Here is a 10,009-nt window from a genome sequence, read left to right as displayed (position 1 = left end):
TCACCTTTGTTTTTGACAATAAGTGATCAGTAGATTGCGCCAGTCCAGCCCAAGGCTAACAGAAGAATTAACTGGGGTGGTGGTTTTAGTGCTCTGTGGTAAAGAGTACGTGTGATTGCTACATTTCGTGTTCAAGTGATGCTAAACTAAAGAGTTTGCATTTTAGTACCTTTTATGGCTAAAGCAGTTTTATTCCCTAATTTTATTTGTTTATACAGCAGCCAGGAGGTGGTGTTCAGCCACCGCTACATATTCCATATGGCTTTTACGTTTCCCAGACCTATTTGTACTACGTTTATAGTAGTATTTGCCATCTTGCGAATGAGACTATTTTGCAGTTGTGACAAGGAGCTTGATTTATTTTTAATTACCTTTAGGTCTACAGTATTTATAAATAATTCCTGCTTTAAAACCAATTAGAAGGTTAAGGGGTGACTTAATTACAATCTATAAGTACCTACAAGGGGAACAAATATTTAACAATGAGCTCTTCAATCTAGCAGAGAAAGGTCTGACATGATCCAATGGCTAGTAGCTGAAACCAGACAAACTCAGATCGGAAGCAAGGCACATTTTTAACAGTAGAAGTAAATATCCATTGGAACAATTTTTCAAGGTCATGGTGGATTCTCCATCCCAGGCAAATTGTAAATCAAGATTGGATATTTTTCTGAGAGATTTGCTTTGGTAATTATTTTGGAGGAGTTTTATGGCATGGGCTATGTAGATGGATAACTAGATGATTACAGTTGTCCGTTCTGGCCGCATGTATAAGGCATGAATAACACAGACAGACTTGGCATAGGATTCTAACACACTATTGCCCTTTACTTAAGCAGGAAAAATACTCAGAGCGAGCAGATTATATAGAAAACCTCCAACATCCTGAACACGATGACCCTCACTCTAGCGCATCCCCTCTATGAGAACCCAGGAGTGGGGTTCTTACAGCAGAGCAGGGTAAGGTTGGCTCCCTCTGTTGAGGATTGGTGTGACCTAGCAGATCACCGGTCCGGATAACCCCAGGGGAACGTCACAGTGGGTTTCTGCCAATCCTTTAATGACCCGTCCTCCCAGCCCAGACCTGGCACAGACCCCCTCATTCTCCTGCTCTGCCCACAGCCAGCTGTTTAACCCTTTGGCACCCTCTGGCTAGCAACCCCTCCCCAGGCTGCCCAGGTCAGAGGCAGATGGGGTCTCTGACAATGAAGGTCCCCTCCATGGGCTGCTTGTGTAACACGCAGATGGAGGTTGGAGTCATTCTACCCTGACTGCCCCTGTCACAGGCAGACAGGGTCCCCGCCCTCTCTGAGATTCAGGTCAGCTCCCCGTCCCTCAGAGCACACACAGAGTGGGGGGCCAGCCCAGACCCTGCAGGGTCACACGGGGCAGAGGGGTTAGCGGTTAGTACCGTGCTCTAGGCTTTCGCAGGGAGAAAAGAGGGGAGTCACTTAACAGACACTTTTTCTGCCCCAGAGAGAAACCAACTTCACGCCAACAGCCCATGGGGGACAAAGGTATTGCAGGCAGGGAGTGCGTCCAAATAAAGCTGGGCAGACGCCTGCTCTCTGCTCATCGCCAGAAGCTCTGTGATCGGCGAGGTCAGTGCGATCGCCCTGCCCTGCCCAGGTGTGAGATCAGATGGACGGGGGCAAAGGGTAGCAGAGGCTGGAGCTTGCCAGAGCCAGCGTGCTGCAGCCTGCGGCCCCACTGCCCAAGGGAGGCCGGGACAGACCGGGCTGCAGGGGCCAGGGCATTGGAATCCAGTGCCTGACTCTCCCGGTGTCTTACCCCAGCTGTGATCAGGAGCAGGCCCGGCTGCCAGAGCTTTGTGGGGAACGGGGATTCCACTGCCAGGATGAGTCGCTACCTCTAAACCCGGCTGGGTTCCCATTTGGGGCAGAACCTGAAATGCTGAAATTTGCCATGAGGGGGAAGGTCATGGGGTCCGTGACTCTGGAGCTGCCCTAGAGCCCAGACCCTGCCTGCCCTGGGCTCCATGACTCTGGGGCTCCCCACCTGTCCCGCTGCCCTGGAGGCCAGAGCCTGTGGGCCCAGGGTGCTGTAGGGCTGCAAGCCTGGGAACATCACAGCCAGTGCTGCCGGGGGGATTCCGGGCATGTCGAGGGGTTTGGGGCCCTGGCAGGCTGGGGAGAGACTTCCCCAGTTTATACCTTCCCCATTGCACAGCAGCAGAGCGGGAAGGGGCATCTCGCAGTCCGGGAGCTGCAGCAGCCCAGAAAAGTCACTTATGGGAGCAATGAGACCGTCTCCTTTCCCAGCGCAACGTCCTGCATTCCCCAGAAGGGAGCGGTTTGATAAGGGCCTGGGAACAGAGGGTGCAGAGTGTCCAAGTGCAGTTCCTCAGAGCTCCCAGGGAGGTTGGAGCGAAATCCCTTGGCACGTTACACAGCTCGGTTCTGTCCCTCCCTCTCGCTCAGTTCCAAGGAACTCGGCAGGTCACTCAGCAGGTGACCCGGCCATGAAGGGAACCCAGATTCGCAAGTTCTGCCCCTTTCACACCGAGGATTTCACGGCCTCCCACGGACACGTCCTGAGCGAATGGGACCCTGCTCGCCCCTTCTGCACCCGCAGCAGATGCCCAGGGGCAGGGGGCTCTGGTACAGTCCAGGCCCTGGGGGCTCCTCTTCCCCATGGACTCGTGGTGTCTCCCGGGTCATGGGCCATATGAGGGGCAAGCCCCGTGGTCAGGCCCTTCGTGATGTGACAGGGAGACTCAGGTGGTGCAGCTGAGCCCTTCCCCCAGCCAGGGGCGGCTCCAGGCCCCAGCACGCCAAGCGCGTGCTTGGGGCGGCATGTTGCGGGGGGTGCTCTGCCGGTCGCTGGGAGGGCGGCAGGTGGCTCCGGTGGACCTCCCGCAGACGTGCCTGCTGGTCCCGTGGCTCCGGTGGAGCATCCGCAGGCGTGCCTGCGGGAGGTCCACCGGAGCCGCGGGACCGGCGACCACCAGAGCACCTCCCGCGGCGTGCCGCCCTGCTTGGGGCGGTGCAATTCCTAGAGCCGCCCCTGAAGAGCAGGCATAGGGACCTCAAGACATGCAGTGCCTGGGCTCTGTTCAGACTCTGGAGGCTTAAAATATGGAAGGCAGCAGCTGGGTCTCCCTGCAGCAGTCTGGTGAGTGGCCAAGAGGGGGCGCTCAATCCGAGCTGTGACAGCTGCTCCCTAACAGGTTGTGTGGGTGCTGCTGTTTGTGCTGTCACAATCCAGGAGAGTGAGGAGAGGGGCTCTGGAAGGAACTACCACTGTTTTTCCCAACAGTGTTCGACAGCTGCCCGTCCTGAAATGCTCCCAACAGCAGCCCTGCATCCATGTGTTTTGCACACAAAGTTCAGAATTCCTGAACAGAAATGACAGCACTTGGGCCTGGTCTAAACGTGAGGCCGTTCAGCTCAACCTAATTCTGTCAGTGTCCACACTGCAGCCTTGTCCTGCTGATGAAAGTGCCCTACTACAGCGACATCATAACCCCGCGAGAGGCGTAGCACTTGTGTTGGTGTAGTTACGGTGACACAGTGTCTGTGCAAACACTGTGTTACTTATATCAGCTGTTTGCTCTCTTGAGCCCAGCTACCCCGGTTCCCCACTCCCAGCCAGGCTGCTGCCCGGAGGCTCCCCGCTTCCCGTTCAGGGAGTCAAGAACCCCAGGCAGCTGGCCCCAGGTCTCACTGGGGGTGATGGGGCGGGGGAGGCAGCTGAGCTCCAGGAGGGGAGCTGCAGGGCTCTCAGCCTCCCACCCTGCCCCTCTCTAGTGTGTGGAAGCGTCCTGGTGAGAACATGCACCACCGACAGGAGGAGGGCATCAGCCACCACAGTAATTACTAACATAGGTCTGAAGTGTAGACATGCCCTTGGAATGAAGCAAATCCTGTGCCAGTCTGCAAGTAAAATTAATTTACAGATAAACATTTTATAAAGAAACAATCCCAAAGCTTTTTGTGCAGTTGCATTTATTTGTATTTTTGCAAAGCTCTTGGCATTCCCCAGGGCAGCAGAGGGACAGAGCTCTTTGCCCCCTGTTACATGGAGAGACACCACAATCAATGAACAGCACAGTGATCAGTTAGAGTCCCAATCAGTATGATTTATGATTCTCACGTGGCATTTGATTGGTCAGGAGAGGTGAGGGGCAGCAGCACGGGAAGGGTAATGGCATTGTCGACGGTTCATCAAATCTGGTTTCATCAGCGTGTCTCTTATTAATTCACCAACACAGGGCCTGCAGGGCCAGGGAGAGATGGCAAACAGCAATTACAGTCCCAGTAACCCACTGGGAATAAGACAAGTACCCTCCCCCATCCCCTGAAGGAATTCCACCCCTTTCCATCCCCAGCCAGCTGGGTGCATTTTACATCAGTGCCCTTTGCAAAATGTGTTATTAATAGACTGGGAAAGGGAGTCAGAGAGGAGTCAGAGCCCTACCGATCAGCTCCTCCCTCTGCCCCAGCAGTGTGCAGTGGTGGGCAGGAGGTGCTGGAGGCGAGGGAGTGGGAGCGAGGGTGGTGCACTCTTGGGGGAAGGGGTGAGTCTGGCAAAAGCCCCTAGTGCAGACTTCACTTCAGCTTAGGTGAGTCACTTCCCCTCTCTGGGCCTTTCTTTCCTCTCTTTGCCTTCCTTCATTTCGTCTGATCGGTCACTGTTAAATGCACCAGAATCACTTTACAGACTCACAGAGTCAACTGCCTCTGGAGTATCTATGGGCAGAGCAGCACCAGCAGGGCTCAATGTGCCCCCAAACCACTAGGCAGACAAGGGCAGGAGTGATTTAGTGCTGCTCTTTCTCTGACCTCGTTGAAATGATGCTAGTTTCGTGACAGTGGCTGAGCCAAGCAGCTACTGGGGTGGGAAATTTCCCAGCTACCTGGTTGATTTCCGGCTTCCCTTCTACTGAAATATTTCTTACATCCCCGCGTGCTTCATTGGCTTCTATCTTAGGAAACCATTTTTAAAAAATGGGATAAATACTTTAATGGTATAAACTGGCATTTCTCTGATGACTTCAGTGGTGCAAGGCTGATTTACATCTGCTGGGGAGCTGCTCCCTGGTGTGGTTGAGACCATGGATACGATTGTCCCTGGTGATGCTATTATCCCCAGTCCAGATGTGCAGAACGAGAGGGGTCCCAGTGAATCACAGCTGCCAGTGTGTCTGACTCCGCTGGGAACTGGTTCTTATCATGGCGGTAAAGAGCAGAGCCCACAGAGACCTAAGAAACGAGCTCTGGGGATAATGGGAGAACTGACACTGCAAAGAACACCTGGATTAACTCTGACACCCCCCTCTGGGATTTAGAAGCCCATTGCTCTGCCTTTTGCCTTAATCCTTTCACATCTGTCTAGGCTTTTCTGGCTGACCACTGGGCTCAGCACCGGGGCTTCTGAAGAGGTTCTGTGATAATATAAGACAGCCTGACAGCAAAGCAACTTTGAATACTCACCCGTGGAACTCTTCCAGAGACGCTCCCAGAACCCTGCAAGGAAATTGCTGGGAGTTACTTGATTCTGCGCTTTCTCCAATACCATCAAAATGTAACGGATTCCCTCACATTGTCCATAGCTGAACCACACCACGGCTACACTAGCAGCGCCGTGTCAGTATGGTGATCCCAGCGTACTACTGCATTTTTGTCGGTGTAGCTTATTCTAGGTGTCTCTGAGCAAAATGATCTATATGGCAAATGCACGATTTCACTGCTATGAAAGTATCTCCACTAGGAACATTTGCTAGCAAAGCCACTTCAGTCTGATGTCAAATAACTTTGGTCCCCAAACCAACACCGCTTTTCCAGCAGAAGTCTGTGGTGTAGAGATGTCTCCAGACAGCGCTGTGATGGGCAACGTTCCCACTGCCCTTCTTTCTCTGTGCTGGGATTAATCTCCATAGTTTTACAGTTTCCCTACTGCTCGGGATAAGAATTCAAGCTGGTTAGAATTATTACAAAGGGATAATTTTCTTGATTGACCTCCTGCATAGCACAGGGCACAGAATCTCAGCCAATAGGATGATCAGATGTCTTGATTTTGTAGAGACAGTCGTGATATTTGGGGCTTTTTCTTATATAGGCACCTATTACACCCCGCCCACTGTTCTGATTTTTCACACTTGCTTTCTGGTCACCCTATCACCCAATGATTCCTGCATGTAGCCCATAACTTCTGTTGTATTTCGAGCATGCCTTTTCTGAACATATCCCATCAAGATTTAAAGACTTTCGGTGATTAAGGCCCTATCTCCATTACCATTTTTCTTGGCAAAATTTATGTGGCCCGGGGTGTGAAAAAAACACCCCACTGCGTGACATAAGGTTTTCCAGCACAGACAGCAGTGTGCACAGTGCTATGTTGGTGGGAGAGCTTCTCCGGCGGCTCGTTGGGGGTGGTTTCATTACATCGATGGGAGAGCTCTCTGCCGTCTGCATAGAGCGGCTACACGAGAGATCTTACAGTGGCAGAGGTGCATCGGTACAGCCATGCCGCTGTAAGGTCTCTGGCATAGACATTGTCAGAGACTCCACCACATCCTGGGTTAATCGTTCCAAAGGTTAACAAATACTGTTAAAATTAGCACCTTCTCTCTTGATTCAGTTTGTCTAGCTTCGGTTTTAGCTTATTGGATCTTTTCTTCCTTTCTTTGATTAAAGAGCCATCTCTCATCAGAAGTCCCTTCCCCCTGCAGTTATGTGTATACCAGGATCGAGTCACCTCTTACCTGTCTCTGTGGTCAATTAAATAGATTGCGCTTCTTTTCTTTGGACTCCATGGGCTCTCTGAGCTAGCCTAACCTCTGAGCCCACCTCTGGAGGCCAATGGCCTTCCTATGCTTAATCTGATTTAAAGGTCCCAAACTAATGTAAAAGCCCTAAAGGAGAGTAAATTCTGACTACTCACAGCCAGGCTTCGTTCAAATCGTCCATCAACCTACAGGAAAAAAGCAAGTTACTAAAACATTAATTACTTGCTGCTGCTCTTTCTCTGGCAGCAGGGAAATGAAAATGAAGCCCTGACAGGAACTCGACTCAAACGGCTGCCGGTTGGGAAACGGGAGCCAGTGTGGTCTGGTGAAAAGGGAGCTGGGCTGGGAGACAAGAGCTCGGGGATCTGTTCTGGGCTCTGCTGCTGACTTTCCCAGTGGCTTTAGGTGAGTTCCTTCCCCTCTCTGGGCCTTTCTTTCTTCTCTTTGCCTTCCTTCATTTCGTCTGATCGGTCGCAGCTAAATGCACCAGAGTCACTTTACAGACACTCACAGTCAAGTTTCTTTGGAGAGCATCACCAGCCGGGCTCAATGTGAATTTTTTTCTACACTGACCTCCTGAATGACACAGGGCAGAGAATCTCACCCAGTGATTCCTGCATCTAGCCCATAACTTCTGTTCTATTTCGAGCATAACTTTCCGAAAGATAGCCCATCGAGATTTAAAGACTTTCGGTCATTAAGGCCATATCTACATTACCATTTACGTTGGCAAAACTTATGTCGCTCAGGGCTGTGAACCAAATACCCCCGTGAGTGGCTTACGTTTCGCCAGCATAAACAGCAGTGTGCAGAGCGCTAGGTTGGTGAGAGAGCTGGACTCCCGGGGCTCTCTCAGCTAACCTGGCCTCTGAGCCCACCTCTGGAGGCCAATGGGCTTCCTTTGTTTAATCTGATTTAAAGGCTAATGTAAAAGCCCCAAAGGAGAGTAAATTCTGAATACTCACAGACAAATCACCTTCATGGCTTAAATCAGCCTGGAAGAAAAAAGAAAACAGTTGATAAAACATGAATTACTCATCGCTGCTCTTTCTCTGGGAGCAGGAAAATGAAAATGATGCCCTGAAAGGAACTGGACTCAAACGGCTGCCGGTTGGGAAATGGGAGCCAGTGTGGTCTGGTGAAAAGGGAGCTGGGCTGGGAGACAAGAGCTCGGGGATCTGTTCTGGGCTCTGCTGCTGACTTTCCTGGTGACTTTAGGTGAGTCACTTCCCCTCTCTGGGCTGTTCTTTCTTCTCTTTGCCTTCCTTCATTTCGTCTGATCGGTCACTGTTAAATGTACCAGAATCACTTTATAGACTCTCAGTGTCAACTGCCTCTGGAGTATCTATGGGCAGAGCAGCACCAGCAGGGCTCAGTGTGCCCCCAAACCACTAGGCAGACAAAGGCAGGAGTGATTTAGTGCTGCTCTTTCTCCGATATCATTGAAATGATGCTGGTTTCGTGGCAGTGGTTGAGCCAGGCAGCTACTGGAGTGGGTAATTTCCCAGCTACCTGGTTGATTTCCGGCTTCCCTTCTACTGAAATATTTCTTACATCCCCACATGCTTCATTGGCTTCTATGTTAGGAAACCATTTTTTTAAAATGGGATGAATTCTATTCTGGTGTAAACTGGCATTTCTCTGTTGACTTCAGTGGTGCGAGGCCGATTTACATCTGCTGGGGACCTGCTCCCTGGTGTAGTGGAGACCAAGGATATGATTGTCCCTGGTGATGCTATTATCCCCAGTCCAAAGGTGCAGAATGAGACAATTCCCAGGGAATCACAGCTCCCAGTGTGTCTGACTCCACTGAGAAGTGGTTCTTATCACCATTGTAGAGAACAGAGCCTAGAGAGGCCCAACAAACCGTCTATTGGGATAATTGGAGAACTGACACTGCAAAGAACTCCTGCATAGCACAGGGCACAGAATCTCAGCCAATAGGATGATCAGATGTCCTGATTTAGTACAGACAGTCGTGATATTTGGGGCTTTTTCTTATATAGGCACCTATTACACCCCGCCCACTGTTCCGATTTTTCACACTTGCTTTCTGGTCACCCTATCACCCAATGATTCCTGCATGTAGCCCATAACTTCTGTTCTATTTCGAGCATGCCTTTTCTGAACATATCCCATCGAGATTTAAAGACTTTTGTTGATTAAGCCCCTATCTCCATTACCATTTTTCTTGGCAAAATTTATGTGGCCCGGGGTGTGAAAAAAACACCCCCCTACATGGCATAAGTTTTCCCAGCACAAACAGCAGTGTGCACAGCGCTATGTTGGTGGGAGAGTTTCTCCGGCGGCTCGTTGGGGGTGGTTTCATTACATCGATGGGAGAGCTCTCTCCCGTCTGCATAGAGTGGCTACATGAGAGATCTTACAGTGGCAGAGGTGCATTGGTACAGCCATGCCGCTGTAAGGTCTCTGGCATAGACATTGTCAAAGACTCCACCACATCCTGGGTTAATCGTTCCAAAGGTTAACGAATACCGTTAAAATTAGCACCTTCTCTCTTGATTCAGTTTGTCTAGCTTCGGTTTTAGTTTATTGGATGTTTTCTTCCTTTCTTTGATTAAAGAGCCATCTCCCGTCAGAAGTTCCTTCCCCCTGCAGTTATGTGTATACCAGGATCGAGTCACCTCTTAACTGTCTCTGTGGTCAATTAAATAAATTGCGCTGCTTGTCTTTGGACTCCATGGGCTCTCTGAGCTAGGCTAAGCTCTGAGCCCACCTCTGGAGGCCAATGGCCTTCCTATGCTTAATCTGATTTAAAGGTCCCAAACTAATGTAAAAGCCCCAAAGGAGAGTAAATTCTGACTACTCATACCGAGGCTTTGTTCAAATCGTCCATCAGCCTACAGGAAAAAAGCATGTTACTAAAACATTAATTACTCATTGCTGATCTTTCTCTGGCAGCAGTGAAATGAAAATGATGCCCTGAAAGGAACTGGACTCCTTCATTTAGTCTGATCGGTCACTGTTAAATGAGACTTTAGAGACACTCACAGTCAACTGCTTCTGGAGTATCTATGGGCAGAGCAGCACCAGCAGGGCTCAATGTGCCCCCAAACCGCTAGGCAGACAAAGGCAGGAGTGATTTAGTGCTGCTTTTTCTCCGATATCGTTGAAATGATGCTGGTTTCGGGGCAGTGGCTGAGCCAGACAGCTTTTGGGGTGGGAAATTTCCCAGCTACCTGGTCGATTTCTGCCCTCCCGTCTATTGAAATATTTCCTAGATCCCCACGTCCTTCA

The 10,009-nt window shown here is 50.6% G+C and overlaps 1 long non-coding RNA gene across 1 annotated transcript; it reads right to left on the bottom strand.

Moving 5' to 3' along the window:
* Positions 1-3,982: 3,982 nt before the first annotated feature.
* On the bottom strand, positions 3,983-7,746 carry LOC123352068. Its single transcript, XR_006574101.1, has 4 exons — positions 7,717-7,746; positions 6,907-6,936; positions 5,457-5,489; positions 3,983-4,237 (listed from the first exon to the last, which is right to left on the bottom strand). It is a non-coding gene; the product is annotated as an uncharacterized LOC123352068 (long non-coding RNA).
* Between the last annotated feature and the right edge of the window lie 2,263 nt (positions 7,747-10,009).

Source organism: Mauremys mutica, chromosome 17 (assembly GCF_020497125.1).
Source record: "Mauremys mutica isolate MM-2020 ecotype Southern chromosome 17, ASM2049712v1, whole genome shotgun sequence".
Classification (NCBI taxonomy): domain Eukaryota; kingdom Metazoa; phylum Chordata; order Testudines; family Geoemydidae; genus Mauremys; species Mauremys mutica.
This window is presented reverse-complemented; position numbering and strand designations above follow the sequence as displayed.